At 36.7% G+C, this 12,414-nt stretch overlaps 3 non-coding genes across 3 annotated transcripts; 1 reads left to right on the top strand and 2 right to left on the bottom strand.

The window, feature by feature from the left end:
- Positions 1–9,158: 9,158 nt before the first annotated feature.
- trnai-aau (transfer RNA isoleucine (anticodon AAU)) lies at positions 9,159–9,232 on the bottom strand. The gene has a single exon. It is a non-coding gene; the product is annotated as a tRNA-Ile (tRNA).
- A 209-nt stretch (positions 9,233–9,441) lies between these two features.
- trnaw-cca (transfer RNA tryptophan (anticodon CCA)) lies at positions 9,442–9,513 on the top strand. Its single transcript has one exon. It is a non-coding gene; the product is annotated as a tRNA-Trp (tRNA).
- A 1,130-nt stretch (positions 9,514–10,643) lies between these two features.
- Positions 10,644–10,715, bottom strand: trnap-agg (transfer RNA proline (anticodon AGG)). Its single transcript has one exon. It is a non-coding gene; the product is annotated as a tRNA-Pro (tRNA).
- Between the last annotated feature and the right edge of the window lie 1,699 nt (positions 10,716–12,414).

Genomic DNA, 12,414 nt, shown 5'->3' on the forward strand with positions numbered 1-12,414 from the left:
ACATCTATAGTTTTTATTTTTATTTTGAAGAATAATACTGTCACAATAAATATGAAGGAACTTAGCTGTTATGTTTATACTTCACTTTTCTACTTCCCTTGATAGAGCTCAACCAATACATATCCATTTCTGATTGATTGATGCTGACTCAGGTAGAAGGTACCCCTGAGGAAGAAAGTTTCCTAAAGACATTTCTGACTGATCTTTAATTTTAATATTTCATTTGTCTCCTAAATACTGTTGTAATAATGTTGTAATAATGTTGTAAACCCAGAAAGTCAAGTATGCGTCAGGCGGGTGTGTCAAACTTATTGTATATGATTAAAACGTGAATCTCTGAGAACTTTTTATTGTCTTTTATCCCAATTGTTTTTCTTTTTTTTCTTTTTTGTTTTTATTTGCATAATTAAAACAATATAATTCCAGGTTTTTTTTCATATGCTATATATCTGTTATTTTTTTCTCTTGATTTCATATGTGATGGTATAGTAGATGATCGTCACATTAACCAAACTCAATAGTTTGACTAAACTAAACTCGGGGGAAACTTTTTATACAGGCAACACAGATAGACAGTGAACATCTACTTTTTCACATCAGTTAACCGTTCGTTTATTAATGGGTGATAAAAAAAAACTATTTATACATGTAAAAAGTTACATACAGCCCCTTTAAACATTCAGAATTGCACTAAACTCTGATCATTAACTCCTTCTCTAGCATCTTTTTTTTTTCCTGCTTCAAACGCTATGAGTCTATTGTTAAAATTCAAAAAAGCTTCTTTATCTTACAGATTCCCAGCTTTGGCGTTTGTGCCAGTAAGTGATGATGATTCAGCTGTGAGATATGTTAATGGTTGCAGCTCAAATCCTGGATGTGTCTGCTTACACACAAAGCCTCTGTTGTGCTGACTAGAAGAAGCTCATTGTCTTATTTTACACAGACTGACAAAAATATCTGTCTATTCTGAGATCAACTCAAATGGCCAATATTTGAGAAAATGATTTAGATCACTTTGGTGAATCAGGGGTCACATTGTACATACACAGATAAATCATCAGCTGAGGAATTAATGTGCTTTAAAAAAAAAAGAAAAATCCACAGCATGTTTTGTATTTGCAGAACGTCATTGCACCTCTGTTATCTACTCGTACGTAATGACTGTCATGAATCTGTTATTATCAATTCAGCAAAAACAAATCCGTAATCTGTAATGAAACAGACAAACTTTGTTTTTTCTCATGCGGAGAAGATGTGAATATTTCTTCAAGCATTTAAGAGATGAATATAACAACACATTCCTAAACTTGGCTGTTCACAGCTAACAGCTGTAACAAATTATTTTATGTGTGCAGCACAGTGAAACAAACAGCTTCTCTTCTTTTATGGTTTTAGTGGCTTGTCATGCAGGAACCAGAACAAATTCATTCAATGTCAGTAAAGTATCTCCATTATACAAAGTTTCCCACCCTAACACATGACATTGAGGTCACCTTTATGTTAAAACATCTTAGTAAATAGTTATTGGAATAACAATGACATTATTGTTTCGATTTCATGTGTGATACTTTTGATGTCAGGGGTTTGCAGAGTACGGGTTTTTCCTGCACGACTTCCACAGCTGCCAAGGTGCACAGAGAGGGAAAGGCTTGAAGAAGTCAAAAAGCTCCAGCATATTAGTATGAATATCCATTTTATTAACCTTATTAGAAAGATGCGTTTGTGTGACCCTGATGAAGGCCTACCACAAGTGTAGCTGGAGCTTTTTGACCTCTTTGATGTCAGGAGTTTAAAATAGAAATGTGTTTGAGGATTGTGTATGTGTGTGTATTTCATCATGTGTCTGTGCAGCATGTTCAACAACAGAGTGTAAAATTGAATTCAACCTTGCATGATTAACAAAGTATATCTTTTTCTTCTTCTTCTTCTTCTTCTTCTTCTTGTTACATGATGATTCTTTGAGGCAGCCATATTTGTTTTGCCATTTTGGGGCAGCATAGCAAGCTGTAAGGACAACATTGTCATGGCCAGAATGTTCAGCTGACACAAAGCCACATCACTTTGATTGAAGGAATATCTCTGGGCACCTGACAAATCTAAGTCCAATTCTCACTCCTTTAAGCCCCCAGTCCTCCTTTGTTTTTTGGCTCAGCCTACTGCTAAATTAAATTTCTGTCTCTCTAGCTCTTCAATGCACCACTTCATTTAGAGAGTATTGCTGACTGTGTATGCTATGTAGCTTACTTGTAATCCGTCTGGTCGTTAAGTTTGGTTGGTATTGTTCTGGGGTTCTTAGAGCTTTTTTAACACAAACATCTGGGAATAAGTAAATGAAACCAATGACATTTAACTATCATCGACGTTGATCTTAAAATGTTCCTACTCTGAAGGAACTAGTGATGTCTAGGAGCTAAACCTTTAGAGATCACACAAGGGTATGACCTGCAGTTTTGGGTGACTAATGTTAACCTATTTAAAGAGAATTGTACATGTTATTCTATTACCAACATAGTCGAGTCCCTATCTTCTCCACTTATCCCGCTGTTTGGAGAGCTTAGCATTTTACCTCAGTGACAAACAGTGGTTTAGCTTTCGCTTGTTTCTGCTGTTGTGTAAAAACAGCGTAATCTCCCTTTAAATGCTACTTTAAAACTATTTTCACTTTGAAATGAGGGAAAAAAACGTCTACTCTTCTGAAATGATCGGCTTTACCTGCGTCACCACTGTCAGCTCCACAAATTGCAGAGGAATGCTCAACATCTGCGAGCCTTCATTTCTTCTCATATCATTCTCAGTGGGGACAGCGCAGTGATCAAAGGGGATGCTGTTCGCACCGCCATCCCAAAGGAAGAATGCAAACAGCCAAGCAGCTCTCCCAAGAATTCCCTGTTGAAGATCTTTCTGGAATGTCCTAACGAGCCTTCTCCGCTGTGTTTACAGTTCCAGACCGACGGCAACCCTGCAATCTGCCTTGCCAGCGTATCATTATCTGGCCTCCTCAGGGGACACACACAGAAACGGAGAGAGTTAGAGGAGTTTGCCTCTGCCTGACCAGAGTTTAGATGTATGTCTTTAGAGCTGACCATATCACTCTAAACGTCACGGGAAAGACAGAGACGACAAGTAACCACAGACAGTGACTAAGTTAGTCTTAATAAAGTGCTCTAAACTACTTCAAATTAGGCAGATGTCTAGACAAACAGCAGGATGCTGTGAGGCTACTGTCGCCTCAGAGGGCTCTAGTTGTGTTGTTGTGATAATACTTGCCCACAAAAGAGAAAAGGACACTATTCATTTGAATGCCAAGCAGAGTGATAATTGGTTTTAACTGAGCCAATGTGAAGTTACAAATTGAACATGACTGATAACAGGAACGAAAATCTGACTTTTAGATTTTTTACTAAAAGAGGAAACTTAGTGTCAGGAAAGAGAAGAGTTTCTTGGAAGAATGGGAAAAGCATGTGACACAGCTGTGCTGCTGTGTGTGTGTGTGTGTGTGTGTGTGTGTGTGTGTGTGTGTGTGTGTGTGTGTGTGTGCGCGTGCCCGTGCGTGCGTGCGTGTGTGCGTGTGTGTGTTCACCTTGTTCTGATCTGCTCCAGTGAAATCAGAAACACAAATAAAATCTGGGACCTTATTGACTTCCGTCCTCTCTTATGTAACACAGGAATGTTTGAACTCGACCATTTCAATCTTAACTTTGTGACCATATCCTGTCACAAACACGCTGCTGGAAAACTTCTCAGTTAAAAAGCAAGTAGGGACACTTCACCCAATAACTTTCAAGTACAACATGTTAGTTAGTTTGTTGTCGTCCAGAAAATCAGGTAAATGTTGAGAAAACCCTGTGAGGATGCAGGTGGTGCTGTTGGTTGGTTTGATTAGTTCTGCAAAATAATCATCTTGTCTCCCCTTGGAGCCTTTTTTTGTGCTGATTGAAATTTCCTCTGTCAGTCAAAGTAAGTTTAGCAGTATCTCTTCTAAAGTAAACATGCAGATGTTTATAAAATTGCAGGATTAACTTTGACCAAAAGTAACAGCGTTTACATTTCAAAATGCATTTAATTTACCTCTGTCAATAGTGACAGTGCACCATTGGCCAAGGAAGACCCCATGTGATTTAAAAAGGGATCCGTGGATCCATCCGTCTCACAAACAATCTCTGATAATGACTAAACTGATTGAGGTGATAGTGTGTTATAGGTAAACAATCTCGTCACTTTGTATATGAAGCTCAAATTTGTGGTTGTCATGAGTTGAATTACTAGAATTATGCACCTCACTCCCCAATCAAATGTCAAAGGTCATGTTGCATTGTGGGTAATGTATGCTTCCCATTTTGACTAAGAAAAAAAAGCTCTATCTGCTGAATTAACCTTGACCTTTTAATTTGATAGAATCTCCATTGTGAGACAAACATGTTACAGGAGTGCAAAGCGATTTCAGTGGCATCCTTCAAAAGTTTACTTTAGTACAGTTTTATTTCAAGTTTCACGGATTTATGGTTCAATACTTGTACACACGACACCTGATGTCCATACTCACAATACGACTCAATGAAACTATACTGACAAAAACTAAGACAAAAACACACCAATACTCAAGAAGCCTGCACATCACAATAGACGGTTCTACATAATATTAAACTAATAATGTCCAAACACAACCTTACCAAAAATAGATGATTTCTCTCAGTCAGTATAACATTTTTTAGGTGTAGAACAAGTCCTGTTAAAAAGAATGCAATGATAAGTTTGAGATCAAAAACAGAGATTGTCTCATTGTGCAAGAGATTTTGATGCAATTGTAACCTTCCAATATTCAAAAGAGCTTTTAACACCAATAAATATTTGAGGAAACAGCTTCCAAGGTTTGTGTTCTTATCACTCAGTGGTTGAAAGAAGAAACTCTTTCTGCTCTGAAACCTTATGCCAGTTTAAAGCGGGTCATCATGCAGCTTCCTGCCCACAACAATAGTCTAAAGGCACTGTGAAGGGTCCTGACTGGAAGTGGATGAGGCCCTACCTACCTATCTATAGAAATCCTCAGACCATCACTGGCCCAGCAGGAACACAAGCTGGAAAGCTGCCCACACTTATAAAGAGCAAAAAAAAAAATGTGAGCAGAGGATGCCCAAAGCGTGGGAATTTCACCTATAATGTTTTTTCAAGAATTCCAGGCCTGTGACCAACAGAGCTGTAACAGGAAGTGTGTGTCTGTGAGATTGTGTGGAAATGTCTATGAGGAATTTAACCTTGCTATGGGGCAGAAGAGTGAGTGTTAATGTGTCTCACTGATATATTGTTGAGTTTCACTTATTCATTGCCTGAAAATAAATCTCTCTCCTGAGAAACATTGTCTCTGTTTTAGACGAATCATGTTGACTGTGTTGAAAAGTTCTCCCTACAAATATCCATGTTCAAACTTTATGCTATCAAGTCTTTAAAGAAATTGTTCAAGTTAAATCAGCTCTTGTAAATTTGCTGGTTTCTTTGTGCAATATTATTTCTCAGGAACCAGCAAAAACTACAGGAAATTGCTGGATAAATGTAAACTACTCACCTAGATGTTAACTTTATTTTAATACTGTTATTGTTTTGGTTGAAGAAAGACGGGGGAAAAAACCTAATTATTGAGCCTTGTAGGTGCTGAAGGTTGCTTTACTTTGGATTTTGCGCAGCAAGCTGTTTCCATTTGTTTCTTGGCTGTTTGCTAAGCTAAGCTATTCAGCTGCTCATGTCATCTTCACTCATGTGAGTGAGTGATTGTGGTATCAGTCGTCTTATCTAAGTTCAAGCAAGAATGTGACTTTGTATACTTCCTTAAATGTTAAAGCTGATGACGGAGACATTGCACACGGCATTACTCGTGCTCCTGATGACCTGGGTGACATTTCTGCCTCTTTAGACATCATGTAGGAATGCAGGGCAGCAAGAAATAAGATATGTAAGATTGGAAGGAAGATACACTGCATCAGAGGTTATGTTATTTCTCATGCATTACTATGTAGGCAGCAATGCAAGATTGGATCCAATTCCAGTTAAATCTACAGTCAAATATACAACAGTGCATCAGATTTTATAAAACCAACATTTGTTCATGTTATTAGATTTTCTCATGAATGTCTTGGATGATAAAAAAGTGGCATGTCTGCAGTTAAGTCATGATTGAAGTGTGCATGTATATGTATGTATGCTTAGTAACTTTTAAAAATGTCTTTAAAGATAACTTATATCAAAACATATTTCATGGCAAATATTGAATTTGTGTTGGATGTCTACAGTCCTGATGCAATCTGGGTAACTTCCACTTCTCTATAATCATGCACATTGTTTTGTAGGAGGAAATATGTCATCTTGGATAGCTATTTAACTACAATATCAAAGCCAAAGGCAATTTCAACAAATAAATCAAAAACTGCATTTATTATAAGCTGCGTATAGTCACTACTTACTAAGTATAGTCACAGAGTTTTACTTCATCAATCACTGATGACCGCCACCTAGTGGTGAGCAGGTGCTTTTCATTTGGACAAGAGAGCAAGCGCTTGTGAAACTTCTTCAGTTTTTCCATGTGGTCTCTGATGTGGTATGTAGCTACAACAAGGGATTGAAGATTGAAACTAGTAAGTAAAGGAAATCATGTAGGCAGATTTTTTTTTTTTACATATATGATGTCCATCAGATGCGAGAAAAATATCACAAGAATGTAAATAGAACAACAGTGCTGAATTATTTATATTTGTACACTAATTCATGTCAGATTTGTAATTCTTTAAAGGTGTTTTCCCTTGTTTCTTTGGCAAGTACTTAAAGCAATGTGTGTTCTGCCTCTCAGTGATGTTCCTTTTCCTGCAGGGATGCAGAGCCCACAAGTATGCAGGATGTTTCATGAACCATTGAGAAATTGGGTTCATAAACAATCAGACACATACACACAGGAACGTGGGGAACATGTTTCCCATCCTCTGTTTTGGGCCTGTAGGAGCTGGGCGTCATGACAACCTAATACCGAGGGGAGAGGAATCCGTGAGCTGCCTGGCTGGGCTCCATCCCTCTGGCAGTCATGCTAAAACTCCTGAATCCCATGACAAAAACAACATTCCTCATCTAAGTGATATTCTTCAAGGAATTCCTGTTAAAAGAAGGCATTTCTCAGCGTGCATACCTCATCCTATTGAAACCATCTGGTGTAACGTGTGAATGTGAATTCTTTCACACAGCAAGGGAGACATTTTCTTTGTCTTTGTGCGCACATGTGGAAGTTCGCATGCTCTCTCTCCTATGACTCTGTAGACACATTTGCTTGTGGGTTTTAATCTGCCTAATGAGACAGCGAGGTAAAAGTTGTTAACTTGTGTTTTATAACCTAATGGTAAAAGATGGAGGATCAGCATATGCCTTTGGGACGCATACACAGATTATTTCATCAATGCAATTAACGAAAACAAATACATTCCTTGGTTTATGACAAAAACATGTTGTACTTAATAATATGATTAAGTGCACTCATGAAACTACTCCTCACATGCACTTCTAGAATTCTGCTTGAGGCGTGAATGCCTTTGTGAAAAGTTAGATCTGGTATGTTTTGTTTAGTATATACACTTACAATCATCAAAGCATGATGCAATGTTTTCCAAAAATAAGTGAAGAATTATGTTGTACAGGGCAAATTGACATGACCGGACAATCGAAGCCACTTGCACCTTAAATGTAAGCTGGTCATCAATCAGGACACATAGGTTCCGGGTAAACTTGGTTGGCATGAGTTTGGTTGTACCAAGCTGGATATTGATATGTGGATGAATAAAGGGGCTGGCTGGGATGACAAGAAGCCCCGTCTGAGAGCTTGAGTTGAAGGTGGCTTTCATTCATCCATTTATAGATATCAGCAAGGCATGCCAAAATTCTTGCTGAGACTCTAATGTCGTCTGGTGGGAATTACAGGAAGAGCTGGGTATCATCAATCTCTACAATATCTCAAACAAGTAATCAATGAATTAATAGTTTTTGTTCTGGTCGTTTGCATTTCCCATCCCTCATGGAATTATTTAGACACATTAACCAAGATGTCATCCATCAACATCATCAAGCAAACATAAACTACTCCCAGATATTAATATTTACTTTAAGTTTATTGTATTTTATTGTTCTAGTGTGAATATTCTCGTTTTTTTTTTGGGGGGGGGGGTTAAAATGTGAACTTAAAATACCAAAATGTACAGCACATTAAGACTTCCAACATGTTAAGACAGATTTAGACAAGGCTGCATTTTCACTGAGAACACATTCAATAATCTTGTCCGAGCTGTTTATGGTTTTAAGTCATATCATTTACAGAAGCTACAATCAGAGCTATGTGTGTTTTGAACCACTGGGGGGAGCTGTACACCGAGAGCTTAAACGGGTAACACTGAATCATACTGACTTTAATGAAGGTGTACACTGCACCAAAGCTATTTATTAAGGCATATCTTTGGACCTCTGGAATCACCCTCTTTTTCTGCAGAGCTGACCCCTTGGTCTGGAGCAGGACAAGCAGATGGATCCTCCACTAAACACAAGCACACTCACTGAGATTGACTCAGGCTGTTTTTGTGTGTATAATTTCACTAAAACTATATGTACAATACTCAAGAGGATTACAGAGGGTAAGCGTCAGACAATTTAAGATGGGATTGAACCTGGCCTTTTGTTTGATATATATATATATATATATATATAAGACAAACGTTTTTTTAGATCATGCCACATTTATATAACAGAAAACACCAACAGTATTTTAGGTCAGGGGTTATATTCTACTGAACATTGTAAAGGATTTTTTATTTTTCTTATATCATGAAACACTTCAAAGGATGCTCATATATACAATGTATACATATTTTATTGATTTTTCCATACCGTTTTCTATCTATCAGTCATAATACACTTGTTAACTGATCATCATCAGCACATACACTCAACATACATTGTTGACTCATGAACAATCTGAAATCAAAGGTTTAATCCTACAATCATTCCTCTTTACATGTTTCATTCATTCAGTAGTAGAACTGATTGTATATGCTACGCAAATTACTTCACACCAGTAATTTGACGTTGAAGCTGTGTCACGTATAAAATTATTATGCAAAAACAAAACAAGAAAACAACGATGGCCAGTACGGGGATCGAACCCGCGACCTTGGCGTTATTAGCACCACGCTCTAACCAACTGAGCTAACCGGCCATGATTGGTTCCAGCAGTGAATATCATCCAATACTCTCGCACATATCTGGGAAGGAGTTGAAGGGATGATAGATTCGTGATCTAACGAAGTAATTGTGCAGCCTTCAAGCAATCGCTTTCGTATTTGGTCAACTGTAATCCACTAGATTCTGCGTCAGAGGCCTCGTTTTATCATCTATATTTTGTGATGTAACTCTTATTCTCAATAGGACCTCGTGGCGCAACGGTAGCGCGTCTGACTCCAGATCAGAAGGTTGCGTGTTCAAATCACGTCGGGGTCAATTTTGAACTTTTAATTTTGATATATCTAAACTGTAAGGCTTTAACTGTAGATCTATCTATGTGGGACAAAAAAACATCAGGTAGAAATAAAAGGATAAAGTCAGGAATACATACATAAGTAATAGCCTATATTGTGTTAATGAAAAAGGCTATTTCTATATATTTTTTAATTTATTCATTTATGTATTTCTGCAATTTATTTATTTCAACATATATAGGCTATATTTCTTAAAATATTAATTTGATCAGTGATTTATTCATTTAAGTATTTCTACATTATTTATTTTTGTATTTGTTTATCAATGTTGTACAAAGAAAAGTATATATATATATAAATTAAGTGGATTATCCTTATATTACTCAGAAATAGTGATTAATCAATCAATGATTTAATGACAGACAGAAGCAATCGATTCCTCGCATTCTAACTGTTGGTTTTATTTAAACAATGGCCTTGAATTGGACTAGCTAACCAGTCCTTTTTTATTATATTATTCACCAGAGACACAAGTCTGTCAACTGGATCGTGATCGAGTTCAGCTCTCTTTTTATTCACAATATTACCTGCTGAAGAGAACATCCGTTCAGACAAGTGCACCGACATTCCTGGTACAAAGATGCGTTTCTAAGACTTGGTGACAGCTTCATCTTCAGACCCTTCCCATGTGAAGTCCCCCAAGGTTCAATTCCTAATCCCATACTTTTTTCTCTTTAATTTTTCATTCTGTGATTGTTTTTTATTTTATTTTAAACATGGCATCTTTTTCATCTTTATGGGGATGACTCATAACTTTTCACTTCAGTCAGATGTGTGAACTGAACTTTAAGATTGCTTTTTTTATTAGATTGGATTCAATTTTGTCATTGCACAAGAACAAGTTGCAAGCCTATACTGAATAGAATAGAATTACTTTATTGATCCCAAACTGGGAAATTGTGGCGTTACAGCAGCAGGTTGTGCAAACACACAATATGAGTAAAACCAGGAAGAATGCATTTTTTTTTAAGTGTGAACTTTCACAGCACAGCTTACAGTCCGTCAGAGTCTGCTACTTCCACTCTCAACACTGCAGTTTAAATGAAATTGTATACAACTGGAGAGCAAGATCCCTGGCAAGTACTAAAAATTGGGCTCGTCCGGGATTTGAACCCGGGACCTCTCGCACCCTAAGCGAGAATCATACCCCTAGACCAACGAGCCACCTGACGCAAAGTGAGTAGAGATTATTCAGAAAATTCCCGGGTAGGGAAACTGGGGCGAACACCTCCTATTTCAGAGAACCAGTTTGACAGAACTACAATCAATGCCATCTACGACCCACAGTAGTAGTATGTTTATGACAGCCAATCATACCGACATTGTTACATGTTTTGAATTCATCTTAAACCACATCACAAACTTTTCCCCTAAAAAAAAATGTGCTACTTCTTTAATTAACTGCTTCAACATATTTTACAGTTTAGTACGCTTGGTTTAAACCATTGATATCTGATATTATTGTCAAATAATTGTTGTTACATTACATTACAATTATTAGTAAATCAATTGTAGTAGCCTAGTAATTACATTACTGAAGTGATAAATGACTGACAAATGAAAGGCCCCTTACTCAAGGTGATGGTGGAATTTAATTTAAAGTTCTCAAACGACACAAGGTAATTCAATGTCAGAAGACCCGTATAACTGGATATTAAATCACTATTTATTTATTTTTAATCTATCAATGTTCCTTATAACAAGCAGACCTGGCAACACTGATCAATAGAGAACAACGGTAGGGGGCGCTCTTACCTGTCCTTAACAAATGAAAAGTCGAGTTTGGTAACTATTTATGAATAGCAAGAAGTGATTACAACCCTAACATAAAAAATACCATCAAAAACTATATGTAATATTTAAACCATTGATAAATTCACCACCAAGTCATTTACTTATCTTCAACAGGTTTCTGCATCATTTGATGCTGATGAATTTGGTACCAAAACTTTCTTTGACTTACCTCCATGTTGTCCAGACCCAGGGAAGCCTTCACATAAAATGTCTAAGTTTGTAACTCACTTATCTGATTTTCTTTTTTTCTCTCTCTTCTTTATTGCATACAAGCAGGAGGCTATAGCAGTTACAGAGAGGTTATGAATTTGTAATAGGTCTAACAAAATTAAAAAAAAGATAGATAGGCTCTTTATTGTCATTGCATATACAACTATTTTTGTGCCTGTAGTAGACATATATATATAGGCTATATATAGAGAGAGAGAGACAGCTAAAGGGCGAATAATTTAACAGTTATAGTGCAGCGAATGAATATGTACACTTATGTACAGATGCCAGAGGAAAAACTGCAATTACATAGCCAGAGAAAATAGACATTTATTAGATAAAGATATAAAGGAGATACATACAGTCAATGTCTAAAAAGCCTTTTTGTTTTGGGAGGATAGAATAGTTTGAATGTATTGTTTGGTTTCATGTTCAAACATAATAAATGAGGGTAATAAGAGAATAATAAGCATATTGGTAATACATTGTTTGGTGATTTAAATGTTGCCTTTATGGAAACCAAATAATACATTATCTAGAAACATAGGGTAAAATCAGCATCAATATTATCAATAATGAATCTACTCAAGTCCTTCCAGCTATTCAGGAATGGTCAGTGCCATAATATACGTGTTTCTGGAAGCTGAGACAGAATTAACAGTTTACACTGATGTCCTTTTAAATTGAATCAGATAATGACTTGCTGGATAGTATCTATGGAGGATTTTAAAAGATACTATTCTTACTTTACTTTTTCATAGCGAAAAGTCCATGTTTTCTAACTAAGGTCTATAACTTTACAAGGTTGTTCCAGTAACTAAATACTTGACGAATGTCCAATCTTTGTTCTTATTTTTGG

Source organism: Labrus mixtus, chromosome 8, assembly GCF_963584025.1.
Source record: "Labrus mixtus chromosome 8, fLabMix1.1, whole genome shotgun sequence".
In the NCBI taxonomy this organism is placed as follows: Eukaryota; Metazoa; Chordata; class Actinopteri; order Labriformes; family Labridae; genus Labrus; species Labrus mixtus.